This window comes from Dermochelys coriacea, chromosome 2, assembly GCF_009764565.3.
Source record: "Dermochelys coriacea isolate rDerCor1 chromosome 2, rDerCor1.pri.v4, whole genome shotgun sequence".
Taxonomy (NCBI): Eukaryota; Metazoa; Chordata; order Testudines; family Dermochelyidae; genus Dermochelys; species Dermochelys coriacea.
This window is the reverse complement of record NC_050069.1, coordinates 268,687,680-268,704,204: the sequence shown is the minus strand read 5'-3', so window position 1 is coordinate 268,704,204 and position 16,525 is coordinate 268,687,680. Positions and strand designations below refer to the sequence as shown.

The 16,525-nt window shown below is 53.8% G+C and overlaps 1 long non-coding RNA gene across 1 annotated transcript; it reads left to right on the top strand.

Moving 5' to 3' along the window:
* The first annotated feature begins 8,988 nt into the window (after positions 1-8,988).
* LOC119852052 lies at positions 8,989-11,375 on the top strand. Its single transcript, XR_005291505.2, has 3 exons — positions 8,989-9,099; positions 10,286-10,398; positions 10,591-11,375. It is a non-coding gene; the product is annotated as an uncharacterized LOC119852052 (long non-coding RNA).
* The last annotated feature ends 5,150 nt before the right edge of the window (positions 11,376-16,525 follow it).

Sequence of the window (16,525 nt, the reverse complement as noted above, 5' to 3'; positions counted from 1 at the left end):
ACATCAAAGCTCATCCAGTGGACTAATAAATACCCTTGAATTTAAATATCACATTACTACACTACAAGCAACGCACTGTTGAGCAAAATGGAGACCCGGGGGCATTCTCTCTGATCTGGGATTCAGAGTGAGTTGTGAATGGCTTGGCTATTCCAAATCAAATCCCTGCCCGGCTTTCTAGGAACAGTGTCACTCATTGTTTGTGCCCTCTCCCTCCCAGCTGTATGTGCAGCATGCATAGAAATTTCCCTTTCAGGGAGACCCCTGGGGGTCACAGTTCAGGGAGCCTTTTCAAAGGCTCTGTGAATCCTTGCTGCCAGCAGGATGTTGAATAGGGGATCTCCCTGTCGCCTGGGCAATCCATTCATTGAGAGGTCACTTCAGCACCTCTCCCTGGAAATGTTTAGATAATTGAGTTGCTGATTTTTGCAAAGCTCCTGTGGTTCCTCTTAAAATGGAGGCAGCGTGCACTGGACACTAGGGCCTTATCTGTGCTAGTGACAAAATTGTGCTAACTGCTGCACTTCTGTATCACCGTTGTCCCTAGCAGGATTCTAGCCCTGTTCCCCTTGTCAGGGTAGACGAGCCATGTGAGGCCATGTCTGTGCTGTGCATTGCACCAGATCTAACACTCAGGACACTATTTTATTGCAGTGGAAAGTGGAATTGCCTAGTGGAGATAGCACTGCACTGTCATTCAGAAGTGGACCTGGGTTCTATTCCCTTCCCTGCCACTGGTCTGCTGGGTGACCTTGGGCAAGTCATTTCATTCCTTTGCCTCAGTTTCCCATCTGTAAAATGGGGATGGTACTACCGACCCTCTTTGTACAGCACTTTGAGATCCAGGGATGAAAAGAGCTGTATAAGACCTATAATATATCTTACTATTATAAGGTTGGCCTTGCCCAGCTTTGTAAGAACGATGATAAAGAATTATGCTCCAACTCGTCTGTTGTGAGGAAGAATGGTCTTGGAGTTGCAGGCCAGGGCTAGGAGTCAGGAGACCTCGGTACTCTCTCAGCCTGCCAGTTTGTAGAATGGCGCTAATGGCTCGTGTCATGGAGTCACAGGATGTGGTCTATGCCCCAGCCTGTAACCAGTCTATTGGGAGTGAGCCCATTAATGTGCCAGGCCCCAAAGACTCTCACAGTTCCAAGGGGCAGGCACATGGCTTACAAGATTCCAATACTGGGCCTTCAGCCCCAGTGATCCCTCTCTCTCTCTCTCTCTCTCCATAGAATCATAAAAAGAAAAGGAGTACTTGTGGCACCTTAGAGACTAACAAATTTATTAGAGCATAAGCTTTCGTGAGCTACAGCTCACTTCATCGGATGCATTTCATCCAATGCTGTAGCTCACAAAAGCTTATGCTCTAATAAATTTGTTAGTCTCTAAGGTGCCACAAGTACTCCTTTTCTTTTTGCGAATACAGACTAACACGGCTGCTACTCTGAAACCTGTCATAGAATCATAGACTATCAGGGTTGGAAGGGAGCTCAGGAGGTATCTAGTCCAATCCCCTGCTCAAAGCAGGACCAATCCCCAACTAAATCACCCCAGCCAGGGTTTTGTCAAGCCTGACATTAAAAACCTCAAAGGAAGGAGATTCCACCACCTCCCTAGGTAACCCATTCCAGTGCTTCAACACCCTCCTAATTAAAAAGTTTTTCCTAATATCCAACCTAAACCTCCCCCACTGCAACTTGAGACCATTACTCCTTGTTCTGTCATCTGCTACCACTGAGAACAGTCTAAATCCATCCTCTTTGGAACCCCCTTTCAGGTAGTTGAAGGCAGCTATCAAATCCCCCCTCATTCCTCTCTTTCGCAGACTAAACAATCCCAATTCCCTCAGCCTCTCCTCATAAGTATGTGCTCCAGACCCCTAATCATTTTTGTTGCCCTCCGCTGGAAATTTTCCAATTTTTCCACATCCTTCTTGTAGTGTGGGGCCCAAAACTGGACACAGTGCTCCATGGTTCACTGCAGTGAATCCAGCCCAGCCAGAGTCCTGCGGGAGGCTTGGTACTGTCTTCCTTCAGGGCGCAACGCGCTCAGGGAATACTTGCAGCAACACAGACAGTCTTTCCAAACAAGGTAACAATTTATTAGGCACCTGGCTACAGAATCTGAAAGTCATTAGGAGAGCAAAGAGAGGCAGAAGTTAACCCTAGTCCATCCTAGTCAAACCAGTGGTATGATAATCCAACCAACTGGTGCTGGACTTAATTTCTGGCTCCCTCTCTTGTCCCTTTGCCCTCCCCCAGGTGAGAGCTCCTGAGTCCTGTACCTTTCTCTCCCCCCCCCCCCCCACAAAAAAAAAACAGCTCTTCTCATCACGCGACATCTTTTCCTCCTTGTTCTCCAGCTCAGTTCACATGTCCTGCCTGCCAGGGTTCCCTGCTGCTTGGTGTGAATTTTTCAGGGGTTGGGATTATTTTTGTCTTGACAAAGGAGCCTCTGTTGATTTGAGTCAATTTTTTCAGCCTGTTCATTTATGGCCCAGACAGCGAGATGACACATGCCCACCTATGCCTCTTGCTCTTCCCTGAGAGCAGATTTAATCCCTCTCACCACCCTGCCCCCAATAGCTAGGCCCAGTGTAGAAGGAAACTAAGGCATGCATAGGAATCATAAATCTAGTACAAAAAAACCCCACTTCATCACAGCTAGGGAATGTGCTGGCTCTAGAATGGCATTAAGTGCTTAGAAACCCTTAAATGAAAGATGCTTTTTTAGGACAACAGCTGTTAGTAAAAAATCTAAAGCGTGTTTTACACTTTTGTGTTTTCGCTCCCCATGACTCTTTTGATCTTTTCTCGTAGCAGCCACCACCACTTTGGGGACATATTTTTGTAATATGGTCCCAATGCATCCAGGCTGAATAGTTCAGCCCCGGTACTGTACCATCTGGTGTCTGTGTATAACCTATGTGAGCAGCGAGTGACTCATGAGGGGGCACTCTTCTGTCTGACTGTGCAACCAATACCCCAGCATGGTATTAGATAGCATTGCATGGCTGGAGGTGCCACTATTTGGATGAAACATAAAGCCAATGTCCTGGCCACTTGAAGTCATTAAAGGTTCTGTGACAGTTTTTGTATGAGTTAAGGGCTTTTACCAGTCTGTGGGCCAGATACCAACATAGAATCATAGAAGATTAGGAGTGGAAGAGACCTCAGGAGGTCATCTAGTTCAACCTCTTGCTCAAAGCGGGATCAACCCAACTAAATCATCCCAACCAAAGTTTTACATTACATTCTGCCTACCTTAGCTTGCCGTGCAGTTTCAATTGGATACAGCATTGTATCCACTCCTTGCCCTGAGCTCTTAAACATCTGCCATGTTCCACCTTAGATGTGGCTGCATTTCAGCAGCAAAGGATTTGTGCGCACAATAGCTTCTCTAAAGTGCATCGTTGGAGATAAAAGGCACTTATGAAATGTAAACATTATTTGATGACACCTCATCTTATTAAAGCTGAACGTGTTAATCAAATTCCCTCTGATGCTGGTGGCTTTCTCTCTGCATTTTGCTCATCTTGGCCAAAGAAATCAGACTGTTCACTCCAATTTATGTTGGTTTAATCAGCTTCACTGTGCAGTGGTTAGGCACTAGCCTGATACTGTGGTTTGATTTTCAGCCGTGTAGGGAAATGTGGAAGTATGATAAATTGCTTTATTTGCATTCTGTTCAAGCAAACCTGAAGTGTTGGGTCTAAACTCCAGGTTTATCCCTTTTTAATCTAATATACAGGGCTGCTTCTACCACCAGAGAACTCTAGGGAGAGTGCAAATATACTGGAAGGTACCGGAGGAAGAACAGTTACTATCTCTGCTGCCGGGAATTCTCTAAGCTTCTGGCGAGCTGTATATGGCAGACTTCTTGGGAAATGAGTCATGGGGGCAGCCCTGTGGGGCAGACAGACAAGAGTTGGATTTGAGCTAGGCAGGTAGGGACAAGTCCCGCAAGGTGGCATACTGACATCTTTTGGGCTCTGCAGGTATCTAAAAGGAAAAAGGCTAGAGAGAGCTGGAGACAGAATAGAATTGAGTTTTATCCACCACGTTCATACAATGTGATAAACAAGGTAATTTTGGCCCCTGTTGCAGGAGTTCATGTGACGGGGGTTTGGGAGTGCATATGCCTTGGGCCCTGTAGCTTAGGGGAAGGGACACTGAGCTGCAAGCCAGGAGACCATAAGCTGGAGTCCTGGCTCTTCTGCCGATAATATATCTGTGCCCCTCACAACTTTCATTACTAACCAAGGCCTCATACTAGCGCTTTAGGGGAAAGTACCCGTCATTCACCCATTTAACTGAACATGGTCACTTGCAGCAGAGCTCAGTAGAACCCAGGTCTTTCATAACAGAGCAAAGGCTTATCCACGCTGCCTTTCCGAAAGGACATACCTAGCCTTGGAAGGGTGAGAGTGCTGTCAATAAGCATCATTTCACCAGACGCGCACACACCAGTGAAGGGACACGGGGCAGTGAGAAGAACACTTCCACATCCCAAGCTGCCTTTGAATTCTCCAGTGCTGTCCTGAGATCTAATCAGGATCCTCTCTGCTCTGCAGCCAGCTGGAGCTAATGTCTGTGGCCCAGTGCCTGGATACTGAAGTGGCAGAGGAGAGATCCTGGCTTGGCTGCTGGTCATTTAAAAGACGGAGGTGTGTACACAATTAAAGGGAAAAGGGCTGCATGTTTCATGGGGTTTAGACACCTAGTGGGGTTTTGCCTTTAAAAATCTGGTCCCAGGTGACTAAGCCAGTCAGTACAGGGTACCCGATGGTTTTTAATTTGATACGTAATTAATTGGGCTCTGTTCCAGCACTTGTGACTTTCAGAGTGCAGCGGAGTCTTGTACTGAAAATGCAGAATTGCCTGACAGACGTCTGAAGGGGAAGCTGGAGGCTGGGCACCTGGAAAATATTGAGGTTGCAGCATAAGCCCATTAGCTGGACCATTCTGCTAAAAAGATTGGTGGGAATAGTTAATGTTGCCAATTGTATTTCCATTCATTTGGTTTGGGTTAACAGCCCACTGAGAGGAATGGGGTAGTTATCACTTCCCAGCTATTGTTTCAGGCTGCCTACAGACTCAGGCAAGCATCTCTGTAGCAGTTTGACGTGGTTTGCATTTGGACTGTTTCCTCATAATAATAAGGGCTGGAGATTTGAGGGATCTGGGGATCACAGTGGATCACAAGCTAAATATGAGTCAATGGTGTAACGCTGTTGCAAAAAAAGCAAACATCATTCTGAGATTTATTAGCAGAAGTATTGTAAGCAAGACACAAGAAGTAATTCTTCCGCTCTACTCCACGCTGATTAGGCCTCAACTGGAGTATTGTGTCCAGTTCTGGCTGCCACATTTCAGGAAAGATGTGGACAAATTGGAGAAAGTCCAGAGAAGAGCAACAAAAATGATTAAAGGTCTAGAAAACATGACCTATAAGGGAAGATTGAAAAAATTGGGTTTGTTTAGTCTGGAGAAGAGAAGACTGAGAGGGGACATAACAGTTTTCAAGTACATAAAAAGTTGTTACAAGGAGGAGGGAGAAAAATTATTGTTCTTAACCTCTGAGGCTAGGACAAGAAGCAATGGGCTTAAATTGCAGCAAGGGTAGGTTAGGTTGGACATCAGGAAAAACTTCCTAACTGTCAGAGTGGTTAACACTGGAATAAATTGCCCAGGGAGGTGGTGGAATCTCCATCATTGGGGATTTTTAAGAGCAGGTTGGACAAACACCTGTCAGGGATGGTCTAGATAATATTTAGTCCTGCCTTGAGTGCAGGGGACTGGACTAGATGACCTCTAGAGGTCCCTTCCAGTTCTATTATTTGGGTTGTAGCAACACAAAAGGTGAGCTTTCCCAGTGCCGTTCTGTAACGGCTTGTGCTCTGGAGGCTATGGTGCCCTTCCTGAGATGAATGGGGCAGCTCCCCCTTCAAAAAGCTATCATCTCAAATTCTCTTCGGACTTGGGCAGACATCGCTGCATTGGGCATGTTTTCAATGTTCTCTCTGCAACCTCGAGGGAACGGAACCTGTTGGTAAATGAAAGTGAAGATGCTGGAACCCAGTCCTGGGGAACTCCATGCGTCTGGGATCCCAGAATACACATGCCTTGCAGCTCCCAAATTCTTGTAGCCCTGCGTGCTATGAGCATGTCCTCCCACAAACACACCTAGCAATGGGGGTGCGGCATAGGGCTGCTTCTATTGTCCCTATGCCACTCCTGGTCCAGGGCCATTGTCCTTTGGTCTGCTGCAGCCCCACATGCTGATGGAGTGTCATGGGGAGAACAGAGCAGGATCCAGATTCCAGATCTTTTGGTCTAAAATGACAACAGGCCCGAGGGGGTGGGGGTGAGTTTTAAACCTTGAGCTATGGAGACTCCCTTCTTTTTTTATTCCTGCTGCAAACCACTTCAGTGCCTCATCTCAGCGAGAGCCACTAGCTTCTCTCAGAGGTGGCTCGGGTGCTCTTCCGTAGCCATCACCAGATGGAACATCGGCTACACGAGCAGGCTCAGTGCTACAAGCGTATGAGCTCTCTCCTTGCCCCGTGAACTCGTCGACCATTGAGAGCTGAGCCCTGGATCCCTTTGACACCCAGAACTCCCAGTGACTTCAGGTCAGCACAAAGAGTCTAAGTGTTTCACCCTCTCTCTGTGAAGCTGCACTGCTCACAGTCCCAGAGCTCACGGGCCATGCGTGTGGCTTCTGATCACTGATCAGTGCATGAGGGTCCATAGCAATGATATCGGGATGGTGCCCTTCATACAGAGGGGCCACCCCGTCCCTGTCCACAGGAGTCTGGGCTGGCCAGGACAGACACGGACTTCTGAAATAAATATCAGTTCCTCCCCTGTCTGGCCATGATTGGTTGGTTCCTGGTGGGCAGCTGTTGCTGGCAAAGCACTTTCTCAGGAGAGCACCGTCCCATGAAAGCCACCTACCAGGGCTAGGGGCTGGGCTTGCTGCCTTCTTGGGATGAGCCAGTGGCTCCTGGCTGCAGGTCCAACCCCAGGTCCAGCACGGTGGGACAGTAGATGTCCTTGGGCCTCTTGCTCAGTGGGAGAGCTCTCTTGTCTGCACACCTGGTGGGGAAGGGATCCTCGCAAGAAAGGGCTGCCAGGAAGGGTCCTTCTCTTGGGAGCTTTTCCCAGGCCATAAATCTCGCCTACATCACCTTGCTGGCCAGACAGCCGACTGCTCTCCTCCTCTCATCTCTCCCCGCTTGCCTCCCTCCTTTCTTCTCATCTAGCTCAAGCACCTGCTCAGGGAGCCAGACGCGCGGAGTCGTGCAGGATCCTGTAGCGTGGGCAGCTTTGCAGGGACCGCTGCCTTCAGCAGGGCTCTTTTTGGCTTATTTACCTGACCATCTCTGCCCCTGCCTGTGGGGAGTGAATGGGGTGGGGGGTCAGTAGGGAAGGGGAGAGTGAGGGATGTAGGCATGGTGGCGGGGTAGGGTTAGTAGGGAGGGGATGAGGTGGGGGAGGGGTGGGCAGGGAGTGAGTAAGGAGGGGGCATGTGAGGAGTTGGAGGGTGAATAGGGGGATATGGTGGGGGGGTGAGTAGGGAAGAGGACGGTGAGGGGGTAGGGATTAGTAGGGAGGGGACATGGTGGGGGAGGGGGTGAGTAAGGAGGGGGCCAGTGAGGGGTTGGAGGGTGATTAGAGAGGAGACATGGTGCGGGGATGAGTATTGCGGTGAGTAGGGAGGGGGCACATCGGGGTGGGTGGAGGGTAAGTAGGGGGGCATGGTGGAGGGAGTGAGTGAGTAAAGAGGGGGCAGGTGAAGGAGTGGGTGCTGAGTAGGGAGGGGCAGGGGCATATTGGGGGTGAGTAGGGAGGGAGCATGGTGGGGGGTGGGTGGGGGATAAGCAGGGGGGCATGGTGGAGGCAGGGAGTGAGTAAGGAGGGGGTGCGTGCTGAGTAGGGAGGGGCAGGGCATGTGAGTGAGTAGGTATTGTGGGGTGAGTAGGGAGGGGGCCGGGCAGGGGTGCTTGTGATGGGCCTTTTGTCCTGCTACCAGATTTAGTCTAAGGAATCGCTGCTCTTCCCCTTCCGAGCCGATGGGCCCCGTCTCCCCCTGCCCAGCCCCCAGCTGAAGTCCCCTGTGCTTGCAGTGCGTTCTGGCTTGGGGGTGTCGCAGCGGCCATTAGAGCTGGGCTCACACCAGGCCCCGGACTTCCCCTTGAGTAGGGTCTCCCCCCCCACCCCATTTTCATTTGCTGCCCCTGGGCCGTCGCATCCCTAAAGCTCTAGGAAGCCTCAGGGCTAGGTCATCCGTGGGGGAATGGGGGGGAAGCAAGGAGCTGGGGGTGGGGATGGAGCCCACCTGGCCCATGTCCCTATGGTGACAGCGGGTGCTCAGAGAGGAGGCAGCCACCAGGGATGGGGGGTGGGGGTGGGATGACACATAGCTAGAGGAAGGAGCTAGGATAGCTCGTGGTGGGGGCAGGCGGGGGGGGGGACTCTTTGGTGCTCTGTCCCTTTAAGAAGAGGCAAGGTCCTAGAAGCTGAGGGGATGGGCACTGATAGGAAGGAGTGTGGGATCAGGGATTTCCCCGCAGGCTCCCCAGCGGCTCTGCAAGAGGTGATGGGGGAGGGGAATGAAGAATTCCTGGAGGGGAAGACACAGGATGGGCGGGGGGGTCCCCAGGAGAAACCAGGGAGCTGATCACTAGGAAGGGACAGAGTCTGAGAGCCCTGGGATAGAGGAATGGAGATGAGTCAACGCATCAGACACTGGCAAAGATGGGGCTTCTCTCCCCCCCCCCCCGCTACACCTCCACAGGCCTGTGGGCACAGAGTGAGGGGAGGTGCTTTTTGGGAAAAGCTCCAAGCGGGTTAGAGGCTGATGCTGCTGGTTTGGGATGCAGGGCACCTGGGATGATGTTTCATGCAGGTGGTGATCGTTAAACGTGCTCGTTAATACCAGAAGAGACTCATCGCCTGGTTCCCCCGGGACCTTGCCTGGAAGTGGGGCTGTCTGGAGAGCGTGCCGTGTCTCACTCTGCAGCAAGCCGGGTTATGCTGGAGCCCCCGTGGGCAGGCTGGATGATGGAGGGAGAGGCGGGATCACAGGGTAGGGACTCGGGAAGCCCCGAGTTCTGATCCTGGCACTGACTCAGCCTTAGGATCCCCAGCTCTGATTGCAGGCTGCGCTTCCCCCCCCTCCCCGTGCGGTCGTGACGGTGGGCAGCAAAGGGCTTTGAACCATGGCTAAGCCACTGGGGAGTGGTGACCACGGCTCATCCCACTGGTTCCTTGCTCTGACCCGTGTCTTGAAGTGCAGCTGCCAGGTCTTTGGGCTAGACTCCCAAAGCTGCCTGTGTGTAGGCGCTGCCGGGATTTACAAAGCTCCCACAGGGCGGCTGCCCGACGCTGGAGGAGGCTCCTGACCTTGCGCAGCGCCTGGTTTTGCAGTGAAAGTTCCCGAGAGCCTGTATTCCTGCCTCTGGATCTTGCACTTCTGGGGCTGGGACTATCTCTCACTGTCTGTCTGCACAGCACCTAGCCCCACGGGGCCCCAACGGTAACGGGGGCTACCGTAATACACCGCCTTAATCGCACTAATGATGAACGTGGGATCCGCTGAGCGCTGCTGCATTTCAACACGACTCAAAGCCCAGCAGGTGCTTCAGAACACGCGGCGGGGGACACCCGGCCCGTACCCCAAAGAGCTACCCGCCCATCCAGGTGCCAGACAGCACCTGCTGGATGGGAGGACGGCACCTGTCGTGCTACTTCAATTCTCAGGGGATTTTTATCCAGACCCTAAAAACAAGGGAGGGAAAGAGACGCCAATGAGCATTCTTGGCTTGTGTAGGGTTGCCACCTGTCTGGGTTTGGGCTTCTGTGTCCGGTTGTGATTTAGGGTTGCCAAATCCCCTTTTCAGCCGGACTTTCCGGTAGAAAACCAGGCACCCGGCAACCCTAAATGGCACCGGACCCAAAAGCCCAGTTACTGCGGGTCAGGAGGAGGTGCCGGGTCATTAACCCGCACCAGCCCCTTCTAACCTGGGGCTGTCTCCTACTCCAGGCAGGCTCCTTGAGACAATCCAGCAAGTGACCGGGGGAAAGAGGCAGAGAAGGGGGCAGGGCCTTGGGGGTCCAGTTACCAGCAATTAGAAAGGTGGCTAGCCTAGCTCGTGGGCCTTGTGGGAGAGGTGGGTGCGTGGTACTGTCCTGTGGGTGAGCGTTCCCTCCATGGCTCCTCCATGGCCTGTCCTGCAGCGTCCCCACAGCAGTATTTATTCTCTGTGATCCAGGACTCATGGTGCTGCACAGCCGCGTAGTGAGAGGAGAATCCCACCTCTGCCCACCTTCTTCTGGAGCAGCTGGCACTGGCCACTCTTGGATGAGACACTGGATTAGCTGGACCGTGAGTCTGACCCAGCCTCAAAGGGCAGGGGGGAGGGAAGGCTCACCCCCACCCCATTGTATGGCCAGACACCTCCCAGATGAAGAGCGGGAGTGGCTGCGTCTCACGGTGATGGTGCGGGTGCCCCAGGAGGGCAGTACGGGGTGGGCTGGAAATGGGCTCTGCACTGAATCATACCATGATCCTTCCTAGACAGCCAGCAAGTGGGGCAATTTGCCCCAGGCCCTGCAGGGACCTCCAAGAGAGTTTTCGGCGGCAGGGGTCCTTCCACTCCATGTCTTTGGCGAAGTGCTGCCGAAGACCCCAGGCCCCCTGAATCCTCCGGGCGGCCCTGCCTCTCTACTCACCCACCCCCAGGCACGGCAGCAAGCCTGAGGCCTGGCCAAGCTGCCTCTCGGTTGGTCCCCTTGGAAACGGCTCTGAGACGTGCCCGTGAGCCGGGAATCTGGGAGCGCATTCATCCCGCCGAGGCGGAAGCGCCGGGAATGTTAAGCAGGTGCAGCCCATTCAATCTCCTTGTGAAAACCAGCATCAAAGCAGACAGAGCCAGGCTTGTTTGCAGCGAGTGCTGTGTGACAGGAGCCCGCTGCGGGAGTTCAGAGCCCCAGCAGGGGTGATGTGTCCTCGTTTGTGGCCCCAGGGCTCTCGGAGGAACCTGGCTGGCTCAGCGTCTCGGTTGAGCTAGAATCGGGCTGAGCATGGGGCTGAAGGTATCCCCAAGAGATGGCTTTTGGGGGCCAATGTCCTTCACCTCTAGGGTTCCATTCCCATCAGATTATCCCCAATACCCATGAATTCTCTGCTTCCCCATGGGAAATGCACCAGTGCAACATGGGGCACCAAGGCTGACCATGCCTGGCGTGGATCAAAAACATAGGGTCTCAGTCCTTGCTGAGATCAGGAAAACAACGTTGTCCAAGCAGAAAGGAGGGGTTGGCAATGGGAGCTGGTGCTTCCCACCTCCAGGAGCTGGGTTCAAACCCAGCCCCGCTTGGTGGAGACCAAAAGGATCTAGTGTCCTCTGTGACTCTGTGCTGGCCCATGTGAAATGAGTGTGATGGGTCTCAGCCTAGCTGCCAGTGCCCAGTGTCCCCCGCAGGAAATCACCATCGCAACTGGCGCTAACTGGGCCCCTTGGTCGTGACCACAGGTCATGGACTGAAAGGCTACAGAAACCAAACTCATCCCTTGAGAGGATCCCACCTGGGCAAGGTGAAGGCTTGGGCGGTGGGTGGGGGGGGAGCTTGCCCTGCAGCTGGCCATGCCACGCTTGTTCTGTGGCCAGGTAACTTCCCTTTCCACTCCATCACTGCCGCTCCAACTGGGGAGAGGTGGATGCATGCAAGGGGCATTTATAGGGGAGCTGACCAGCTTTTTGAACCTGTGGTTTGGTGGCCGAGTCAGTATCTGGGTAGTAGCGGTGTCCGGGGAACCTGGGTGGCTGGAGGCACCGTCTTCTGGACATGATGGGACAGTGCAGTGCCCGGTCCAAATGCCAACTGAGGATATTGCTGTGCACTGTTTCCTGTGCCCTGTGAAACAGATGCCCTGTTCCAGCCCAGAGGTGGCTGCATTTCAGTGGTAGGTGAAGTGGTTGCTTTATAGAAGTCCTTCCACATGAAGGATGCTCTCTACATTATGTGATAAATTGCTTCTAAGGGGATGAAATTAAACAAAGAAAAAAACACCCACATGTGGAAGTGTCTTGGTCTCCAAGGGAAGTGTTGGAAGCTCCATCCCTTTGAATATTTAAAATGAACAGTGGAGCAGATACTGTAGAGGCTGATCCTGCACTGGCTCCAAGACTAGATTATCTATTGATTTGTATTTCTAGTCCAGTAAGGCCTAGAGGCCACAGTCGGGGGTCAGGGCTGCACTGTGCTAGGTGCTGTGGAAACGCATACAGCTGCTAGCAAGCTGATGCCTAGCAAGGAGAGTGCTAGATGCCCTGTGCTGGGAACTCTTGCAGGGGACTCGCAGGCTCCTGAACTTGCATCTTGTCTGGTTACAGCAGGGGACTGAGTCAGGACTCCTGGATTCTCTTTCTCCCTTAACTTTCGGTGAGTCACTTAGCACCTGTCTACACTGCAGCAGGGAGTGAGCGGCCCAGCCTGGGCAGTCAGATGTGTGCTAGCAGGGCCCAAGGTAGCATGCTAAAAATGGCAGTGTAAACATTACGTCTCTGGCAGATACTCCGGCCAGCCACCTGAGCTCAGCCCAGGGGATCAGGTGGACCTAGGAGCCCAAGCTGCTGCAATGAGGATAGGTCCATCAGTGGCTATTAGCCAGGATGGGAAGGAATGCAACCCCGTGCTCTGGGTGTCCCTAAACCTCTGACTGCCAGAAACTGGGAGTGGACGACAGGGGATGGATCACTCAGTGATTGCCCTGTTCTGTTCATTCCCTCTGAAGCACCTGGCATTGGCCACTGTTGGAAGACAGGATGCTGGGCTAGATGGACCATTGGTCTGAGCCAGTGTGGCCGTTCTTATATTCTTAAGAGATGAGGGGCCAGGAGAGAGATGTATGGCAGGGAAAGCTGCTAACAGTGGGGTGTCCACGTAAGTGCCTCCCAGCCTGTGTCAGTGGCCCATGGTTCCTGGGTGTGGCTATGCCCTGTGTTGGCAAGTGGGGGGAAGGAGGCGTGTTGGAGTTTACTTCCATCCCCTCTGGACTAGGACCCAAAGTGCTCGGCCCAGCAGGCCCCAGGGGGAGCCGGAGAGATGGGGGTTCAAACCAGCAAGAGCGAGCACAGTGGGGTCATGGGGCACCCACCCCAACCCCTGCAAGCACACAGCCCCCTTGGGGGAGGCCTAGGCACTGTGTGATGGTTTCTCCCTTAGCCCCCAGCTGTGCAGAATCACCCATGGGTGTGGCGTTTGGGCACACACAGCCCTTACCCTTAGCATTTACACCAGCCAGCGAGCGGGGCTGGGCACAATTGGCCCGAAGCTCTGCTGGGAGGAGGGGTGTCCCCCCAGCTGGGCCATACCCCCAGCTGTGCCCCGCTCAATTTGCCACAGGAGGAAGGAGGCAATTGTAACAACTGTTCAGTGAAACCAGACTCAATACTCATCAGCCCTCAGCTGAGCATGCTCGGCAGGGCAGGGCGGCCCCCACGGGGGGAGGTCAAGAGACTGCCCCACTTCCAGGGAAAATGCTCTTCCTAGCCTGCTTTCAGGGTTCATGCAACACATGCAGATACTGCACGGGGCAGAGCACACGCCTGCCCACACACTGACACAGCTACGCACTGCCCGGGGCAGAGCACACGCCTGCCCACACATCGACACAGCTACGCGCTGCACGGGGCGGAGCACACACCGACACAGCTACGCACTGCACGGGGCGCAGCGCACACTGACACAGCTATGCACTGCACGGGACAGAGCGCACACTGACACAGATACGCACTGCAAGGGGCGGCATGCATGCCTGCGCACACTCCGACACAGCTACGCACTGCACGGGGCGGCGTGCATGCCTGCGCACACACTGACACAGCTACGCACTGCACGGGGCAGAGCGCACACTGACACAGCTACGCACTGCATGGGGTGGAGCGCACGCCTGCACACACACTGACACAGTTACGCACTGCACGGGGCAGAGTGCACACCGACACAGCTACTCACTGCATGGGGCGCAGCACGTGCCTGCGAGCACACCGACACAGCTATGCACTGCATGGGGCGGAGCACACGCCTGCACGCACACTGACAGAGCTACGCACTGCATGGGGCAGAGTGCACACCGACAGAGCTACGTGCTGCACGGGGCGGAGCGCACACCAACACAGCTGCACACTGCACGGGGCAGAGCATGCGCCTGTGCCCACAGACACAGCTACTCACTGCATGGGGCAGAGCGCGTGCCCATGTGCACACTGACACAGCTACGCACTGCACGGGGCGGAGTGTACACCAATACAGCTACGCACTGCACGGGGCGGAGTGTATACCAACACAGCTGCACACTGCATGGGACAGAGCGCACACTGACACAGGTACGCACTGCACGGTGCGGAGCGCATGCCGACACAGTTGTGCACTGCATGACATTACACTGTATAACTGATCTCACCCCACCAGTGTTTACCACCCCACCATTTTTTAGATCATCTGCAAATTTTGCCAGCAGGGACTTTATATTTTCTTCCAGATTACTGATAAAGGTATTGAATTGCACCAGGCCTTTGGGATCCCATTACTCACATCCCCTGTGGATGCTGATTCCCCACTGACAATGCCTGTTTGTGATCTATCCATTTGATGGGTTTTCGTCCATTTCCTGTGGGTTCCATTCATTTCGTATACTGCTAATTTTTTATTGGCGTATCACATGGGATGAAGTCAAATGCCTCCATGTACCTCGATGCCTGTGTATCAGTTCACTTACCTTTATCAGCCTGACTTGTGGCCACATCTAAAAACAATATCACGACTGTCTGGCAAGACCTATTTTCCCTAGACCCACACTGGTTGGCACTAATTGTGCTACCCGCCTTTAAGGCTTTCTGATAGCATCACACAGCAATTTATCCACACTTGTCCCAGGGACTGAAGCCAGGCTAACCAGCTGTGGTTATATAGCGCAGCCCATTGACCTTTTTTAAATAGTGGCACAACCTGGACTTTGTACCAGGCCTCTGGAACTTCCCCCAGTGCATCAGTCCTGGCTGAGTGAGGACCCCGCTTTGCACCCCGGAGGTTGGGCCCATTTCCATTCTGCAGGCAGCAAGCCCGAGTCTGGGGAGACAGGTTCCAGGCTCAGTTCTGTACTAACAAGTGAGGCGCTGACTTCCCTGGGAACAGGAGGGGTGCAGGGGTAGAGACACTCATGTGCTCACACACAGATGCACACACACATCTGTGCCGCCACAAGCATGATCAGTCTTATACATGCCCATGTGCATGCACACCACAAACTCACTCTTACACTTGTGCATGCGTTCACACGTGCACACATGGTAGGTGGTTCAGCTCCCAGCTGGTTTCGATCTAATGGATCCTAACACCGCTGGGTGAGGTTTGTTCCCAGCACTCCTCCCTTGGAGCCAGGGGAGTCGCCCCAGGGATGACTGGCTCCAGACTCCCTTGTCCTGCTACCCGGACTCTCTCTGCATCTTTCCCTCTCGCTGCTTGCTAAGCCGGTCACGACCGCACAGCTCCTTCCCTCTCCCGTCTGCTCTCCTTCTCAATCTAGTCTCTGAATGGGCTCCCAGCAGCCCCCTACCCCTTCCTCCTGAGTGCGCTCCCTCTCCAGCTCCTTTCTTTTCCTGCTCAGGGCCCATTCAATGGAGCGAAGTTGCAGCCTGGCATCCAGCCTCCTCCCCCGCATTCTCTCCCAGCCCTGGGCCTGATTCTTCCACCGCAGCCTCTGAGCAAAGTCACTGGGGTTCAGGAGAGGGAAGGGGGAGAATCGGGCCCCTTGGTGTGTCATCTGCACGTTGCTTCCTTGCTTCCCCTCCCTGCTTCCCGTGGGAAGGTTGGGGGGAGTGTTGCAACCCTTGGAGAGAACGGTTAAAACACCCCCCTCTCTGCCCCATGCCCAGCCTCTCCCCTGGGTCTGCCCCACTCTCTCATTCCACCAACGCCCGCTGCTGCTGGGTAAGACGTGCACGGATGCCCGGTCGCTGTCTGGGTAGGCTTGGAGCCAGGGCTTTGGCTCAGCCCCCTTCCAAAGCTAAGGCGCTGATGTGAAATGGGCCCAGTGGCACTGCCATCCGCTTACATCAGCTGAGCACCTGGCCCAGGGGCCTTGGGGCCTTGACCAGAATTCCCAGCTGGGTTCGGGTTTGAACCCCTCGCTGCTCCCAGTGGGGAGGGAGGAGCCAGGTTTGCTCTGGGCCCAGCTCTGCACTGCGCTTGTCTCTGGATCATGCTATGTGTGGGTGAGGGGCAGACCCTCCTGAGCCTCAGGCCTTCCTCCTTCCAGGTGCTGCCCCCTCCTCAGCAGTCACTGCTGGAGTGGGGAGCCATGTCTGCGCTAAAAACCACCAGCTGTTTGAGGAAGAAGCAGGATGCTTCAAAGCAAGCTCCAGGCCCACTCTGCACTGCTGCTGAACCCTTCTCTGCAGGACTCCATTGCCAGAGGCAGCCTCTCTCTGGACAGGTCCCCAGCCCAG